Below are 18,486 nucleotides of genomic sequence, written 5' to 3' on the forward strand. Positions count from 1 at the left end.
GCTGTAATTTGTTGTGTCATACAATAAATAATGTATGTATGACAGAGCTTAGATTTATGTATTGTTAAGTATGTTAGACTATTGTATTTTGTTCTTATACCACTTCTAATTTATCTGAACAGCTTCAAGATTTTGAGGTAGTGAGGTGACTTAACTCTTGTAATTTAGTAATGGCCTGAGTGGCTCACTCAATCTTATATGATTCTGAATTTTGTTGAAGGTATAAGCTGCTGTCATACCAACATAGTATATTATTTTTTGCTGTTTGCCTTTGAGCTCATACACAAGTGAATGGCATTTCTAATTAAGTCTGCTTTTATATTCTTGAAATGCTCTAAATTTATCAAGTTAATCAAAATCTGGTATGAGTCTCTTGTTCTGCATAAGAACCATTCTGCTGCCTCGGATAGATATTTTTCCTGTGTTCAGACCTGCTACTGGTATTTCAATATTTTTCTTGGTTAATGAAACCCTTTCCTAGTCTGAGACTATATAAAGCACCTAAATAAATATCTTATGAACAATAAACTACAAATCATCTTGGGGAATATGTGGCTACTGGCTCAGTGGGTATCCTAGAAGAAATATTAGTTAAATCATTAACCAGCAAGTTCAAAATAGGTGTTTAAGTTGGTTTTTTTGTCAGACCATTTCTAGAACTGGTTCATAAAATTTACAAATTCACTTTTTCAAAATAGGTTTCTACAATCTTTTCAGTAAGCCTGTTTATTCAAATCATATAAATGTTTAGCCTGCTAACCTCTGTGCATACTGACATAAAATGTGATTGTAGATTAAAACAGATAAAACCAATAATTTTTTCTCTAAGGTGTTTCAGCTTCAAATATACATACATAGATAAAAACTCAGGCAGTCACAGATTGACAGACAAATTATTTCAAATCTCAAAGTAGCATGAATATTTATAGAAAAAAACAAATCTATGCTGCTTCTTATATTTCATGAGGAAACTTCTACAAGGATAATAATAGTAATTCAGGCATAATACGTATTTGATATGTACTGAAGTTTTTGTTATTATTTCACGTGTCCTGAAGGTTTAAATAACTGCTTACTTAGACTAGATGGAGTAGGTGGCATTTCTATTCAAACCACTTTTTGAATTATAATAACTTTGTAGGTGCTGGTTAAGTATATACTGCTTTAATGCAGCCTAATACATATATAGTCCTATTAAGCTTTGCTGAGATGACCCAGTGCAATCTGGCTGGGGCAGCTCAGACCTGACAAAAGGCTAATTCACTCTGTTGAGAATAATAGACAGCAGACAGACTCAGAGAAAGAAATAGGGAAGCAATGTAAGATCAACAGCCTAAGGTTTTTACAGGAAGCATGACAAAAGAGTAGCTTTACTATGAGACAAGATGTTTGTGCTGAGATTTTTCCAAGTGAAAAGGCACACAGAAGATGTCTAAGGGTTGTTGGAGACTGGAATCACTGTCTGAGGATAGTGGGGATTTAGCCAGCCAATTGATGATTGTTGATATGAGATGCTAAAGGAACTTGGTCTTTTTTATCTACTTAAGGGAAAATTAAGGGATAAATACATGGATGAAAAATTTATATTTAAATATGAACTTAGTGATAAAGGTATAGAAAAACTCAGGGCCTTGAAGCTGAAAACATACCCACTCAGACTAGAGATTAGGTATATTTTTAATTGTGAGAAGAATTAACAACTTCCAATTTATTATAGATTCCATCAGTGACTCAAAAGCAGATAATAGTTTATTATGTGGGTGAAAACCCTCTCTTTCCACCTATACCTAGAAGCTGTAAGGTAGGTGGCTAATTCAGCAGAGAGACACAGAACAGTATAACATGTAGGTAGACTGAGCTGGTTGCAATGTAGACTAACTTGTACTAGGAAGGTCCATTCCTAATTTTGGTGTAAGGTCACATTAATGTAGCTATAGAGCTTCAGGTTAAAAACTGGCTTGTATTTAATACCTTGAGAAAATAATAGAATGCATATCCAACTCGCCATGTATACCTGTTGTTGGGGAAATGCTGTGATGAAAAGGCAGATGTCATCAATGACTACCTAGAATAAGTGGATGAAGTTCCTTGAGTTGTGCTATTTAGTAGATAAGCCCACATTAATATGCATCCTTCTGGTTACTGAAATCTATTACTCTAGGTGAAAGCAAATGAAAAATAAGAGTTATTAAGTAATGAGGAATGAATGAAATGTTATTATTTGAATGGCTTCATCTGCTATTTGTTACCGTATTTAAAATTATTTCCACCAGCAGAATGATCCCTGTGCTTTGCCTCAGCTGGTTGTTTGTTTCAGTCTTGTCATATTTCAATTTGTGTTTGCATGGAAACAAGCAAATCAGTTATTGTCACAGTTTGACAGTGTGTGACAAAATGAAATGCCATAAATTATTTATTCCTTATTCATTATTCTTAGGTCCATCATGTTTATGAACATTTCTCTATATAAATTTTAATTCATTTATTCATTTAAATGTGTCCCTCAGGAGTTTTTTTAGGAATGAAAGAATGAAGATTATATAAAGCTGAAGTAGCTCTCTCCAGAGAAGTTGGGCAAATGGTCAGAGGGTATTATAATAAAATTTAGCATTAAGTATAATTTTTCACAGAACCTATTGAGGTTTGTAAATATAATTTATACTTCTGTTTTCTGTATTAGTCCATCTTTGATGCAATAAATCAATCCTTATTTACTTTTCTTGGAACAGTGATTGATATACTTCCTTTAAAATAGTTTAAACAAGGTTTGTTGTCTTATTTTAATGACACTAGATAGAAAATGCCATGCATGCTATTGCGCAGAACACATTATTATTCAAGAATTGTGACACTGTATTTTAATCTAGTTACTGGAAAGCATTTTCAAGGCAAGTATTATTTTCACAGATTTTCATTTGCTCTTGTGGATATTCTGTCATCTAAGCAGACATAAGGAAATCTGGTTTGAGCACAAGTTGCTGTTTGTGTTTGAGAATTCTTTCCTTTCCCTACCACTGCAGTACCACACTAAAAAACCTGCAAATTTGAAGTTTCTGGACAACATCTGACTGTGCTCTGTATGTCAATCTGTTTATTTTCTTCTGCTTTGACTCCCTCCTACCATGAATATATAACTAGGTCATGGGAAGTGGAACAACCTGAGGAGGCGAGTTTATCATCTGCCCACCACTAGACATATTTTGACCCCTTTGGTGATTTATTTTCTTATAAAGAAATTAATTTCTGAAAGTAAAAAGTTCCTAAATTATGTTTTGGGGAAGAATTAACTGCTTCTAAATTTTTCCATGACATTTTTTTTTCTTGATGGTCTGGTATGATGCATACTATTTTTAAAATTTGAATCAGGACTTAAGGTGACTTATGGCAGCTTTGCTGATATTAATAACTTACTATTATACCTTATTTATTAGCAGAGAATACATGGCTAGTTAGTGGGCCAGAGGAAAAAATACCCAATATTTAGTCCACCAGCAAGGTGCTTTCAGCTGAAGGAACAAAGGAGAATTGTGCTGCTTTTTAAATGGGCGAGTAATTAATGAATACTTAATTTTCAAGAACCATAAGTGTTATCTTTCACTACTTTGTCTCTGTACTGGATCTGGTTGTGATGCTGTTAATTTTCTCCACAGCAACCTATATAGTTCTATATCTATATATATATATAGATATATATATACTATACTATATATATCTATATATAGTATAGTGTTTTGGTTTTGTGGCTAAAATGGTGCTGATAACAAACTGATACTTTGCCTGTTGCTCAATAGTGCTTGCACAGGTTCAAATCTTTCTTTTTCTCCCACTTAACCCATCCTCACCTTCCAAGGAGGATGAAGGTGGGAAGCATCACTACTGGGAATGTTGAATCAACCAAAGCAATATTCCTACCATATAATGTCATGGTCAGCAATAGACTTGTATTCTGCTTTCAATGAGAACTGTAGAGGAAGAAGGGGATGAGGTTGTTTCTTACTTCAAAGGTGGCTATTGCTCAAAAAAGATGGGGTCCATCTACTGGTCGGAGGTGGTGTGTGATTTCTTTTAAAAAGGAGCATTATATCCCCTTGATAATGCTTTTGCTCTCTTAAGAAGACAGCAGGGAGTTAGCAGGGCTAGGAACTGACAGTTCTAGTCAGCATATGTGAAGTAATTCTGTTTGGAAGGCTTTTTTATTCTTCTAGTCTAGCTTATGGGTGCAAGCTATACTTACAGGCACAGATATAGTCCTTTTGATGCTTTTTTTTTCTCCCTGTCTGGCCCGATGAATATTTATGGACTGGAAAAAGGAACAAATTCAAGGTGTTTGTCTCTCCCAGTGTCATGATTCAGTTCCCGGTTTCTACAGCTAACCTGAAAAATAAGACATTAAGGCTTGAATACCTTAAAGTAGGGAAAACTGTATTCAGTTATTCAAATTGTTGTAGCTCTCCGTGACAAAATGTGGTAGAGCTAAATAAAAAAAAAAAAAAAAAACCAAACAAAAAAAAAAAACCAAACAAAAAAAAAGGTGGAGGGCCAGAAGGACTTATTTCCAAAACTGAAGATTGTGAATTCTTAGTGGAAAGAGACCTTTCCAGTGATAAATAATAAGCTATCTTAAGTGTAAATTCAGGCTTTTTTTCTCTGAATTCTCCTTTTCTTACTGAAGGTGCCAATGTATAATCATAATTGGTAGTTCTCAGGCAATTTATGAGGTCTCTTAATTTCTTCATAGATAGTCTAGATGCTTAGCTCAAGAATTTCTATTTTATTGCATTGAACCCAAGCCTTGATTCATCCTATCATTGAACTTTACAAATGTAATTGAAACATTTAAGTGGTAGTTTTACTAAACTCCCTACAAAGTGACTAGGCGGGACACAGTCTCATTGGGAGAAGGACTGTACATGCGAGATCTGAATCACTCTGGATACCCGTACATTTGACTGATTTTGGAAGGAACCATAGGGTTTTTTTTCTATGAAAGAAATATCTTTGCTTGAAAGAATTCTCTTGGCCCAGAGACAAAAGATATTCTGTTGACACAGATCCTTGACTTAGTCTTTTTATAAGGAGGACTCTAAAGCACAATTGTTGTAGTAAAAAGTGAGTGCAGGATTAATCCTGCACATGTAATGTGTGCAAACACCGTGAAACAAGTTATTTGTAACTGAAATAGTTCTTTTCCTTCTTCATTTTTAAACTTCAGTCCTGTTCCCACTGAAGAATAGAATTTCACCACTAACATTTCCATTACTTTAATTCACAAATGTACTTAGGGAAAACCAGCAGTTTTCCAAGGGTATGAATCAGCAATTTTTCCTTCTTTTGTCTGTAGGAGCTTTAAGAAATCGTTCTTCATTCCTCAATTTACCCAGCTTCTGCAATGAAAAATGTAATTATGTTTTGTTGAGAAACTGTCTTCCTTGTAACAGTTTTCATTCTTTAAATGAAAATAAAAACAAATGTAGTTCAGACGCCAGTAATTTCCCTTGATTTCTTTCCCAGTGTTAGACACTGTCAAGTGCTGCAGCAAAGTGTGATGTTTCCCTGCTGTTGTTTTTCTGTAGGACCAAAAGTCTTCCATAATTCATCCACTTACACAATTTTTGAGGTTAATCTTTTTCTAATTTGACATTCATTTATTTATTTACTTTTTTTTTTAAGCATGCATAAAATACACTTAGGAAAAATCCCTAAAAGTGGATTATATGTGTTGGGGTTGGGTTTATTTCCTTTAGTTCCTTTTTACTTGTGGAATTTTTTCCATTGAGTTGCTAGGAAGCACTGATGGCTGGGTACTTGAGACAAGAGGAAGATGGCCAAGCCTCAGAGGCAGAGGGCTCTGGTGGCACTCCTTTTGTTTTTGGAGTTTCTCTCAGAGGGGCAGAGGTGGGCAAGTAGGGGTCGGAGCTGGCGCAGCTGGTGGCTCGCTCTCAGGTTCGGAGGAGGACGGCCAAAGCCGCTGCTTGGGAAAATGAATTCACTGCCATAACCTAGCCTGGAGCTGCTGCTGCTTCTGTGGGGTGAGAGAGGCCACTGAGCTGGGACCTTATTATCACCTCCCTCACTAAAAGAGGGGACCTATCACTGCCTGTTTGTGCGCCTGGGAATCCTGAGCTTGCCTCTCCCTGCCCTGTTGAGAGCCAGGCCACTTCTGCCCCCCCTTCCTGCTTCTTTGGCACTGCTCTGGGTCCGCTACATGGCAGCCCTGCACTCCCTGCCCTGCCTTGCCAGGACATCCTGCAATTCCGGTTACCGCTGCAGAGCTTCTGATACATCTCATCCACCAGCTCGGGATTTTTGTTCATTCCTGCCATTCCATCTTGGTGCTCCTCAGGGTCCTGCAGGGACACCGGGATCCACTGCCCACCGGGAGCCACCAGCGCCCCTGCCAGCTGTGACCGTAACTGCGCGGAAGCCACAGCCGAGAGAAGGTGGGGCCTCGGTTTGTGGTTCTGGTTGTTGTTAATGCTGTAGTTGTGCTTGTTTGTTTGCCTTGTTATACATACTAGTAAAGAACTGTTCTTCCTGTTCTCATATCTTTGCCTGAGAGCCCCTTAATTTCAAAATTATAATAATTTGGAAGGAGGGAGTTTACATTTTCCATTTCCTGCCTTCCCTAGTGAACACCTGTCTTTCAAACCGAGACAATATGGAAGCACATCTTTGGCATATATATTATCTTTTTTTTTTTTTTTTTTTTTTTTTTTTTTTTTTTTTTAAGGATTGCTGTACGTTATCTCTGAATAATGTTTAACTTTCAGGAGTGTAATTCACCTGCATCACATCCCGTAAGCAACTTTTTCCTTCTCTCAGCTTTCAGACCCTTATGACCAGTCTCTCAGGTACAACACGAGAGGATCTTCTGCACCACTAAATTCTCACATTTGGCTTCATAATATCTCTTCTCTTGCAATAATAGGAACTGATAGAGGCTGATTTGGTGCATGAAAGCAAGCTGGTAATTAATGCACAGGTGGTGAAGTAAAGCAGTGTCACTTGCACCTTGATCCTGAAAATCAGTACCTTTTCCCCCATGGGAATAGATGTGGCTGACATCTTTTACTCAGATGCAGAGACGGCACACAGGCATTGCCTGTGTGCAGGGCAGAAATTGCCCTATCAGTCATCAGACCTCCAGGGACTGTGAATTAGTGCAATGAGGAAAAAAGACATTTTGCTCTCATATTTACATGAAAATAAGAGTAACTGAGGGAACTCTAGGAGAGGTCTTCACTGAAGCAGAACTGAGGCAATCACTGTGGCAAATGATGATATTGCCATATTTGAATATAACCCTGAGTATTATTTATACCCTATTTACCCCCGCCTTCAAATGCACACTTCAGAGTGAATAAAGACTAATTATGCCACTACATTTTTTTTCAGAAATGGTGCCTGACATGTTATCTAGGGTTTGTATTTCCTTATACAGTAATTTTTAATATATTTATCTAATGACTAAAGACAAAAAGTGCAGTTATTTTTATTCTTGCTCTTCCATTGGTATGTTTTTTTTCTTCCCACACAAGAAAAATAATTTTAAAAAAAATATTCCAAACTTGTTTCAAGTTGTCAAAATGCAATTTCCGTAATAATACTTGTACTTTGTGTGGAAATCTAGTCTGATGTCATCCTGTGAGACAGACAGGTTAATTTGCTGCAGTGTTTGTTTCAATTCCATTATCTGCAGAACCCCAGGCAAACAGTTTACACTGTGGATAGTATCCCAGAGCCAAGCAAGGGCTGTCATGTCTGGTGATATTTGACAGTTTGCAGACATTGCTCAGTGGGCAGGATCTTCTTATAACTAATAAGGCCAATATGTTCTCAGGTTATCAAGTTCACACTTTATAATGATTTATTCTCAGTTTTGTTATACCCCAGACTGGAAAGTTGTTTGATGAGCACCAGCTAAACATATGCAGCACAGCCATTTCTGACACATGTAATTTTAATACATGTTGGCCACTCAGACTGATGTAATCCAAAAAAAGCATCTATTTGGGGACTTCATATTTTGACTTCCAGTCAAGTGTGAAATGGAAGTTCTTCTATGTGATGGAATATTGCTGTCTTGCACTGACATGGAGAGCCAAAGTGTCCTTGTAGTCAGTTCACCACATTTCTTAGCAGTTCTCTGCACTGAATTTCTGTGGAAACACATACCAGAAATGAAATACTAACTCAGTGTGGCATTTTGCTTTCTGCTGCTAGGCCACAACTAATATTCTGAACCTGCCAAAACACTGGTAAACAGCTTTTCCATGACTTCTTCTCTACTTATCAGTGACTTACAAATAGCCTTTCATTTTCACTGTGTCAATCCTGGTAATCCCAGTGGTCAAAATGACCAGTTAGTGACATGGCAGCAAAGGCACTTCAGCTGTTTTGGTTTAGAGCTGAGCTTAGCTTGTATCTAGGCTTGTTAACAGCCTCATAATTAGATTTCTTTCTAAACTTATCCTGGATTCTATAAAAGATTCCAGAAGCTTAAGACCAAGCAATCATTCTGCTAGAATTGCAGCCATATCCTTAATCCTGTATGGCTTTTAACTGCCATATTTTTTTCTGTGCTGCTTCTTTATCTTTGCTTTCATTCATGGAGTTCTGGAGACTGAGGGCTGTGCTTTAGCTCGGATCATGCATTGGTTTCCACCATTTTGATGCCTTCCTATGCAATAAAAATTGTTAAGTGTAAGCATTTCCATCCCTCATAGACTTCCAGGGAAAGGAAATAGGCTGAGTGCAGCAGTGTGTGATGAAAGGAGAAAAACAGAGTGTTGTTCAGTTGAAATGGCTTTCTCCATTCCTTGTCTCATCAGCAGTTCTTCATCATACATGAATTGTGCAGTTTCTTCCAGTCACTGTGTCCAGAGCCAGCTGTTGCAGCAACTACCAGTAAATGGCCGCTGTGTAGTTAGGGAGATGTTTCCACAAGGATTTGGTGCAATATGAGGCAAGAACTCTGCCACAGGTGACAGCAACTCATGTCACAACATTCAAAAGGGGATGTGCTCTTGACACATGAGTGGAGAAGTGCTGAGGCATTACACTTTGTAGCCTGTGCAAGGACTAGGCAGCCTTCAGCTTGACCCATTTCACCCATGCTAAGAGCAGATTATGTAACATCTGCTGCTGTGGCCACCGCAGCCTCAGGACTGAAGCAGCTTCATCGTTCTCTTTCTTCCAGCTTGTGAGGGCTAATGAACTGAATCTATTTCCCTCCTGCAAAAAAAGTGATATTCATTTCTATGCATGCACCTCATGTTCTATAGAAATCCAGACATAAATGTGCATAAGAACATTTGTCTACAAAATTTTACCTTTGGGAATGTAAAACCAAATATTTATAGAAGTCTAAGTAATCATTAAATAATCCCCATTTCCTAGACAAAGTAAAGCAAGGAAGGCTTTACATTTACATAAAATGTAAATAACATGTATTTTGAAATACATAGTCATTGTATCTAGCAATGAAGAACAATAAATCAAAATATACTTTATGTCTGAAGCACAATGATAAACCCAAGCAAATAGTTTCTATCTCAGTAGTTTTGCAAGACAAATGGATATGGAAGATTTGGGGACCTTTAAGTAACTGTAATTTTTTTCTAATTTTATTTAATAAAGTTTTTTCCCCAAAAAAAAATTGTTCAATGAAAAAAGGCGGATCTTAAACTTTTGAAATAAAATAGAATAAACCTGCTAAAATTTCTAATTTTCCAACTGGTTCTAATTTTCCAACTTGTATTATGCAGCCTTAAACTTCTCCTAATTTGCTTTATAAGATTTAATATCTAGCTGCCAGAAAAATAATTTAATTCAATGCAATTCTTGCTAAATAAACCAATTTTATATTTCAGGGATTGCAGCTCCTGAAGGCAACTCCCTGTCCTGCAGAACTAAAGTTGATGAACGATTTCTAATCTATGCAGAGCCAGCTTTAATTTCCTTGACATCAAACATGGCTACTTCCTTGTGCTTGGAGCTTCTCCAAGTTAGGCCATTCATAATTCTTGTTCTCACTACTCATAAATACAGGTACAGACAAATCAAGTGCTAAACACCCCCCACCCCCAAACTTATTTTGAAATCCTGAGCAGAATTTCACTTAGAGAAACTGCAGCAGAACTGATATGCATAAATACAGAAACAAACACTGGGGCAACACAGAGGCACTCAGCGGTCGTATAGAACTATTTGTACCATAACATTCTACCACTGTGTATATCCAGGGAGCTACATGCTGACTGACAAAGTGGGAGCATATCCAGAAAAGGGCAAATTTCTGGTCTCCATTAACAGTTCCAAGTCTACTCCATTTATTGCTAAAATATCTCTGGCTAATGAAGAAGAAAACAGTGCCTCTTTCTTCAAACTCTGGCTTTGGAAATTGTCCCCTATGGCTCCTTTCTTCCACAAGGATCTTTATCATATGATTTTCTGGTTGCATTCCATCTTTGTTAAAAAAGATTTCTTACTTCTCTCCTGCCTAATGTTATACCTGCAACACAGTCTGTAACGAGGGCACCAGAAGGGGACAATTATGCAGATCAGATTTATCCAGAAAACACACACTGGCAAGATTTTTTAACCAACCTTCTTACAGATATTTGCATATTGAAGGCTTTTGGTACACTTAACTGATATTCTGAACAGAGAGAGTTTCTTAAAACCAGTTTCATTGACTATGTTTAGGGTTGTGAATTTCCAACACTAAGTTCCTAGTTCTTAGCATGACTGATTTATATCCTTGGATTCTGGGTGTTTATTTTATTGCACTTAGGAAATTTTCTCCTGTTTACCAAATAATTAGTCTACTATTTATTTCCTGTTTGTTCATAACTTCATTCACCTTTGCATGTAAGTTTTATGAACAAATATTTGATAGACTTTTCCCCCATTTTTTATTTCTCACTAGATCATTGATACTAACTTCAAGGTCTTACACAGAAATCTGCATGTATATCAAGGTAAGAGGCTAATCTCTTATATCTTGTGTATAATACAGATCTCCCCTTGTCATGAGACTAAAAGAGACCTGTTAAATGAGAATATTTAAGTCCATTTTTACAACTTTGAAAATATTTAAGATAGCATATTTTCTAGATAAAAATAAAATTTTAGAATAATAATGAATATGGAGATGAGTGTGCATATACTTGTGGTACATGTATTTGCAAAATAGGGATATAGTGATTACTTAAAGGGCTTTTTTTCAATGCTGGATCACAAACAGAAATTATATTTATAAATTTTTATTAGAGATTGGAGAACCTACATTTACAATACTGTCTTATAAACTGATATCTGACTTTCCAAATATTTCACAATGTTATTTGACGCCATCTGAACTCTTTTATCTTAGAATGCAAGAAGAGCTCTTATGTCCAGTTGAAAATAATTTTGAAAATGTAGTTAATAAGGTCTCCTGTCCTGACCCGTGATTATTAAGTGTTGTACAACATCACTCAGATGTACATCAATTCATGACAGAATATGAATGTGTAATACAATAGTTGTAGTATAACAGTCTATCAGATGTGATGCTAAAAGATTAAATAAAATTATTTTTAAAAGGAATAATTTTACATAGGTGCCAATTATTATTGGATTTTAAGAAGATATCACATGATGCTGAAGTGGTACCTGAATTAAATGTTGCATTTTTAGTAGAGTTATTAAAAATAATTCAAGACTGCCCTAGAAACATTGTAACTGGGTTGTAAGCAGTTTATTGTTATTGTATTTGTATAAAATATCATATGTGCCTATGAATAAATAATAAAATGTTTTTAATGCACAATTCAACAAATGCAACATAGATTGCAAGCAGTACCAGAGGAGCTATGTTACCATCTTATATCAGTTTCTCAAAATGCAGTACTGAGAATGCTAGCTTCCAACTCAAAAGCACTGGGGAGACTTCTACCAGTCTGACTCTGGGATGGGGAACTTTTGTAGGAGGGTTGTTCATCTGCAAAATGAGTTGTTCCCAAATAGTTCCTCTTCAGCTGCTGGTGTTCTCTATATAAGTGTTACAGTGAAGAAGGAGATGCATGCTTTGCTCAGTAAAATTCAGTTTCTTTCACTTCTTGTTTTAACAACAAGCATGGGAAGGTTCAAGTTAGAAAACACAGACTTCCTCTAAAATATGAGGGTTGAAGCCAATATCACAAGGCAATTGGCCCGCCTTGGGTGGACTTCCAGTCCAGTGTTCTGTTGTCAGGCAGCCTTCAGACTGGCTGTTATTTATCTCAACTTGTGCCAGCTGTTCTGTGATGTTAATGGAAATTTCCCCACAAACTGAGCAAAATGAGTATGTGAAATCTGGGATTTTAGATAATCAGCACACTTAAAATAAAAATGTCTTCTCTCCAATTAGACCAAGTCTGCCCAGAAGACACCATGAGAATGGGGAGATCTCTGAGCTAACTTTAAATTAAAGTACTATCACCATGATAGCAAGAATTTCTACACAGACTAATTTTCTGTCTCCTTGTGTGAGCAAATTAGCTTGAGTGTGCTCAGTACATGAGCTAAATAGTTTAAAGCTTGTCCATTTTTCCCATTATTGAGCTATGAACTTGAATACAGCTACTTTCCAATTAGGGAGGTAAAATCAAATTTTGGTTATGAAAAATTGTCCAGGACTCTGACTGTTTTACAATTTCTGTGCCATGTAAACCTGACTTCCATTTAAAATCATGTTGATTAGACATGATAGTAACTCTATATTAGTAGCTCTATATTAGTAGCTATTGACCAAAGAACTGGAAACAAATCATCCAGCTCACACAGGATTTATGTAGGATCTTATACTGGTTAGTTACTTCTCTGTAAGTAATTTTTCACTGCAACGTTTCTGTATGGAAAATATAACCAGTGAAGCAGTGAAAATCATCAGGAAAGGTTTTAATTTATGGCTTTTATACTGTTACTGAGGTTGAGAAACTTTTATTATTACAAGAAAATATGGCTTTTACAGTGCTTTAAAGTCCTTTAGCTTGTTTGGGTTGCTATGAAATTAGATGCAGAGTGAAGTAGATATTTCAGTGTGGGATTATCAGGAAAAAAAAAAGTTGTGAACCCTCATTTCTCAACAAACACACTCATTCCCACCTGCCATCAAATCTCTTCTGGTTCATTCATCCCAGCTTCTTTTGTGCAATTTGATCTTCTCTGGGATTATTCTTTCTCTCTGACTAATCTTAGCCACTCAGCATTTATTCCAGATGATCTCAGTTCCTTTGGAAAAAGAGTGTTGGAAACATGAAGCAAAGAGTCCAGCACCATAAATCACTTCCTTGAAAACAAGGACTAGTTTGCAAGTTGTGTGATGCTGAAGAGAAAAAATGCTTGATTAATATGGTCTAAGTCAGACCAGAATTAAAATGAAATGACTCTACATAATTATCCAACAGCCAGAGAACTATGCATCCAGGATCAATATCAGCAATACAATTGAAAAAAAATACACTAGTGGACTCTTTTAAAAAGTTTTCAAACACTTACAATTTTCTCAACACTCTCCTGCCACTTTTCCCATGCACCACCATCTTATACATGTTGCATCCCCAGATGTTCTTTGTCCCACACCTCTGGGCACCTGGATTTTAAGCATGTACATCTTCCCTGGGAGCGCCCATTCCCCTATTTAAACAACTGCCTTCAAGACACGAGTGCTTTATTGCTATGTATACACTGTTCCCTCTGCTAATGCAGGTCATGGAGAAAGCTCTCCATGAGGTCACATAAGAGCACACATGTTACTCTTGTGCTGTTCATCCTCAAGTTGGATGAATACAAGCTCCTTGGGGTGTCTGATTGGTGGTCTCCCTCTGACCAGAATTTTATGTCAGAATTTTTTATGATTTTTGGGTGCTTCTTTTAAACTTCTTGTTTTCCCAAGAATCTCCCTGCCATGCAGTGCTTTAAAGATGGCTGTCTTAAACAAATTGCATTATTGGGAATTTTCTTGTGGTGTTACCAGGTGGGGTTTTTTCTGGCAAATATCCTCTCCGTGCACAGTTCGGGACAATCTATTCAGACAGTCCATTTATAATCACATTCTTACTATTGTCTGTTCCAAACCATGTCACCAAGAAGAGGCCTTGTGGATTCACTCCCTTGCAGTGTGGGAAAGAAGAAAAGGGAGTTAATTACTTAGTGAATGGATAGAGATGTGCAAATGAGAGACACAAACCGGCACTCATTGAAAGAGGATGATGAGTAGATTTTGAAGTGCTGTTTTTCCATTTCCTTAAAAAGGTGGGCCCATTTTCAACATTGTGGAAAGAAAGAGATTCAGGTCTTAGTGAGGACAGAAGCCTCATCTTTTACTTTTTCTGCCCTCTGTTTTATCTTCCCATATCAGATATTAAACATTAAAGAGTATGAAGAACAACTGCAAAAGAGTTTTTTTTTCCCTAGTGACCAGGTACTTGGCACAGTTTGGTATGAGGTATGGTATGAGGTTATTTCTCAGTGTCTCTCCCTGAGATATAAGAAAACCAGCCTGGCTAAAGCCCACAGAAGGTAGAAGGCTGTCCTTATTCATAGCTTTACTAAGAGGTACATACGTGAACTAGAGGAACCTTCAATTGTAGCAGTATATCTGGGTCATGAGTGTCATATAAGTCAAATATAATTTAGCCTAACTTTTGTTGTATTTCTAGGTCAATTTTTTAGTAAACATATTTGTGAAAGAAATTTTCTACATACTGAGAAATAACTTTCCTTAATCCCATAATCATATTGCTTGGGGACAAGAAAGGCCCCAGATTCTCACACAGGTGACATTGCCTCAACCAAATCTCTGCAACGAGAGTCCTCTGATCCTTTCTTTATAGAGCTATAGCTTAATAAATGTATCTGTGTACAGGCAGAGATCTTTTGCGACTATCCCATCTCCAAATGAACATAGTATCTAAATATGCCTCAATACATTCTTCTTATTATCTTCAGTACATCTTTCTGAGGCAACATAATAATGCAAATTTGTTAGCAAATTTTAAGTGAGTTTTCAGCACTTGATGACAGACCATTCATTACCTGGCAGAAAGCTGTCCTAACTTTTAGAAAGTAAAAGTTAGGTTTTTTCCAATTTTATCTTGCACCAATTAAATATTGTCATGAGGTCAATAGGTCATTATACAACTTCAAAACTATTACAGGAATGTATTTCTACCTGAGAAATAAAAGATCTGACCTCAAAGGTAAGAGAAGGTATTGTTTTAAACATTCACAGTTTTGTAAGTAGACCTGCAGCCCAGTATTTTGGAATGCAATCATGGCAGATTACGTTAATAACTCAAATTAAAACTCCTTAACTCCTTAACTAAGTATATGCATTACTAGTAGAACTGCTATAGAAGATTTCAGAAAAAAACCAATGCAAGTTATGTTATGACATGATTGCTCTAACTAAATGCATTTTCAAGTGTGACTCTTCTGTGTTTTTATGTTTAACTAGGAGTAGCAGATGAATTATATGAGAAAAAAAGAACAAAAAATCACTGATGTTCTATTGATTTATTCCCTGTCTCTTTCCATTCTATGACAAATAAAATAGCTTCTTATTTGATCTATGTAAAATATTGTTAAACATTCCAAAAGTTCAGCTTTAATGCTGAGCAATAAGTGGAAATTATTTTACTTGAAAAAATTGCAGAAATAAATTTTTTAAAAGATAATTTAGGGATGAATACAGCAATATATGAAAAATTACACTCCACTAAACTTGTGGAAGAAAGAAATTGACCTGTTAGAAAAACATAGAAATAAATGGTCCACTGCACTAAACTTAAGGTAAGACATGAGCTACAAAACAAAAGCAATATCCCACAGCACCAAATACTAATGATGGGCTAACATTTTTTATATCCAATATATCCAGGCTTTTATAAGGAAGAGCATGAACAAATTGTCAGCCTTACACAGCAGATGGAGGTGCTTACAGAGATATTTCTGAAATAAAATTCTAGTGGGCTGTGAATAAGTGACTGATAAAGTAAATATAAGAAAAGATCATTAATTGATGACTTACATGCTTTAGGTTGTTAGATAAAAGCCCATTGCCATGGACTGACTCACATAGAGAATAATCAAGAACAACCTCAGGATGCTGTCAGAGATGATAGTATTGCAAAGAAAAGGCAGCTCAGCAATTCTTTGTTTTTTTTCATTCATTGGTGAAGCAATCTGGGGAGAATCCCACACCTGATGCACTTTTTTGTAACAGGTCAGAGGAGATGGATTTGTTTGAAACAAATATGCAGAAAGTATGAAACCTAAGAGATTTTTGTGTGAGATCTTAGAAAAACAGTAGGATTGGATAATATTCACTAAGACAGTGTTCATACATGAAATTGCAGAGCAGTTGGCCAAGAGTGTAACCTCTCATCATGAGCAGCAACGGTGTCAGCATATTGGTGAGCTGCCAGTATAATTCCCAGGCACAGAAAGTACTTCAGAGGAAATCTTAAACACTGCATCCTGTAAGTGTGACCTCTGTCTCTGGTTAGATTATATAGTCTATTACAAAGATTGTGGCAGTAGAATGCATGAATACAATGGTGTCTGGGAAAAGGGGCAAAAGAAATCCTGCCTCACTGATCTACTGGAGTTTCTCAAAAGTGCCACAGAATGTGAACTAAGAGGAGCCACATACACAGTATATCTGAATTTTCAAGAAGCCTTTGCCAAATTGATAAGCTAAAAGTTATTAAATACTCTGTGCAGAACATTCAGAAATGGAACTCAAGAATCCACAGTCAATGGTTCACAAGGCTTATGCATTAATCCATTCCTTGGTACTCTATATATTCCAGCTAGCTCTCATCAAGACATGTTTGCTGTAGTATATAATAGATCTAAGTGTTTTAAGTCATGTCATGTTGCTTGGTTTCAGGATCCAGCTCAGTCTCCTTCTTTATTAGTAGAAGAGGTATTACATATTTTTGTAGGATCTGAAGATATTTTTAAAAGGGATAATGCTGGAAACAGAATCATAATTTTACAAGGCTTGGTTAACTACTTTTCCTTGAGGCAGTTCTTGTAGTAACTTCTAAATGGTAAGTGCCAAGATCTATACTTTTTGACTGTGTCAGAAAGTGCAGGTAAGGCGTGGTTTTTAATAGGATGTATAGAACAAACACTGAACAGAGCTATCCAGCCCTAGACTGACTAAAGATTATACCTTGCTTAAACTATAGAGGTCCCAGATTCCATGCTACTGTCAGGAAACATGACCTCTACCCTCTATTTTATATTGCAAGGGGGTGATATTGCTATGGTTTTTGAAGTAAGCATTACTGATGGCTTGGGATTCAGACACTTTAACGATGTATAGCAAAACTCTCTTTAGAGGAATAATATTGTACATGCTTTCAAAAATCCTCCTCATTCCTACAGTGCATGGTATTTTTACATACCAGTGTGACCTTAGTGTCCTGTGTCCTTTCATTACTGCTTAGTAGACTGCCGCATGCAAGGTAAATAAATTAGGCAATTTTTTCCTCAGACATTGACTGAGGTGGCTAGGAGTGTGTAAAAATCATGACTGCATAGCATAGGTTCATTAGCTTCTTAAACTCCTCACAACTTCTATTTATTGCAAACATAAAAAGTTCAATAAATTATTGTTAAGACATGGCTATGATCACCACTGTCAATCAAATTTTTAAAATTGCATAAATCAACTAAAAATCCTGAAGACTAATTACTTGATAGCTGATTGGCTGAATCTGTTATGACTAAAAGAAAATCTGACATTTCTTTTGCTACCTGTGAGTAATAAAAAACTAGAGTAAGATGATGCTGTCCTTAGGGCACTATGACCATGTGAGTGACAAATGATCCATTCAGCACACATATGCAGGTCCTGACATTTTCCCAGCACCAGTAATTGTCTATCATTTTTCCTTTATGCTTTAACAGCTCCTTAAATATGTCAGGAATAGACATGCTTACCCTGAGCAAACATTTCTCTGAATTGATGGATGTAAAACATGTACAACACACTGACACTTGAACCTTTGCAGATTTCCTAAAGCAACAAAGCTGTTAAAGGTAGGACAAACTTGATTAAGTGCAGAAGCATTTAACTTTTAATGATGCCTCATTGATACCCTGCATAATTGTTGCTATATTCAGTGGCTGTCTTTGTAGGTGCTCCTTCATTATTCAGTGGGCCAAGGCACTTTGTGAATGCCATCAAAATCAATTACAGTTTGGCTACTTCGGGGGGGCCAATGAGGCAAAGAATTAACCTCCAACTAATTTCCAAAGTCATTTACTCACTGATAGCTTAGCACATTTACTAGCACAGACACTCTATGTTGCAGAGCATTTACAAAAATAGAGTTTGAAATAAGATATTGGAAAAAAAGGATCTGAAGAGTAATAGGGAAACTGCTGGGGTAATTGTTAATGTGAGAACATTCCAAATAAATGTTGCAGATTGAAGATTTTAGG

Source organism: Taeniopygia guttata, chromosome 1A (genome assembly GCF_048771995.1).
Source record: "Taeniopygia guttata chromosome 1A, bTaeGut7.mat, whole genome shotgun sequence".
NCBI lineage: Eukaryota > Metazoa > Chordata > Aves > Passeriformes > Estrildidae > Taeniopygia > Taeniopygia guttata.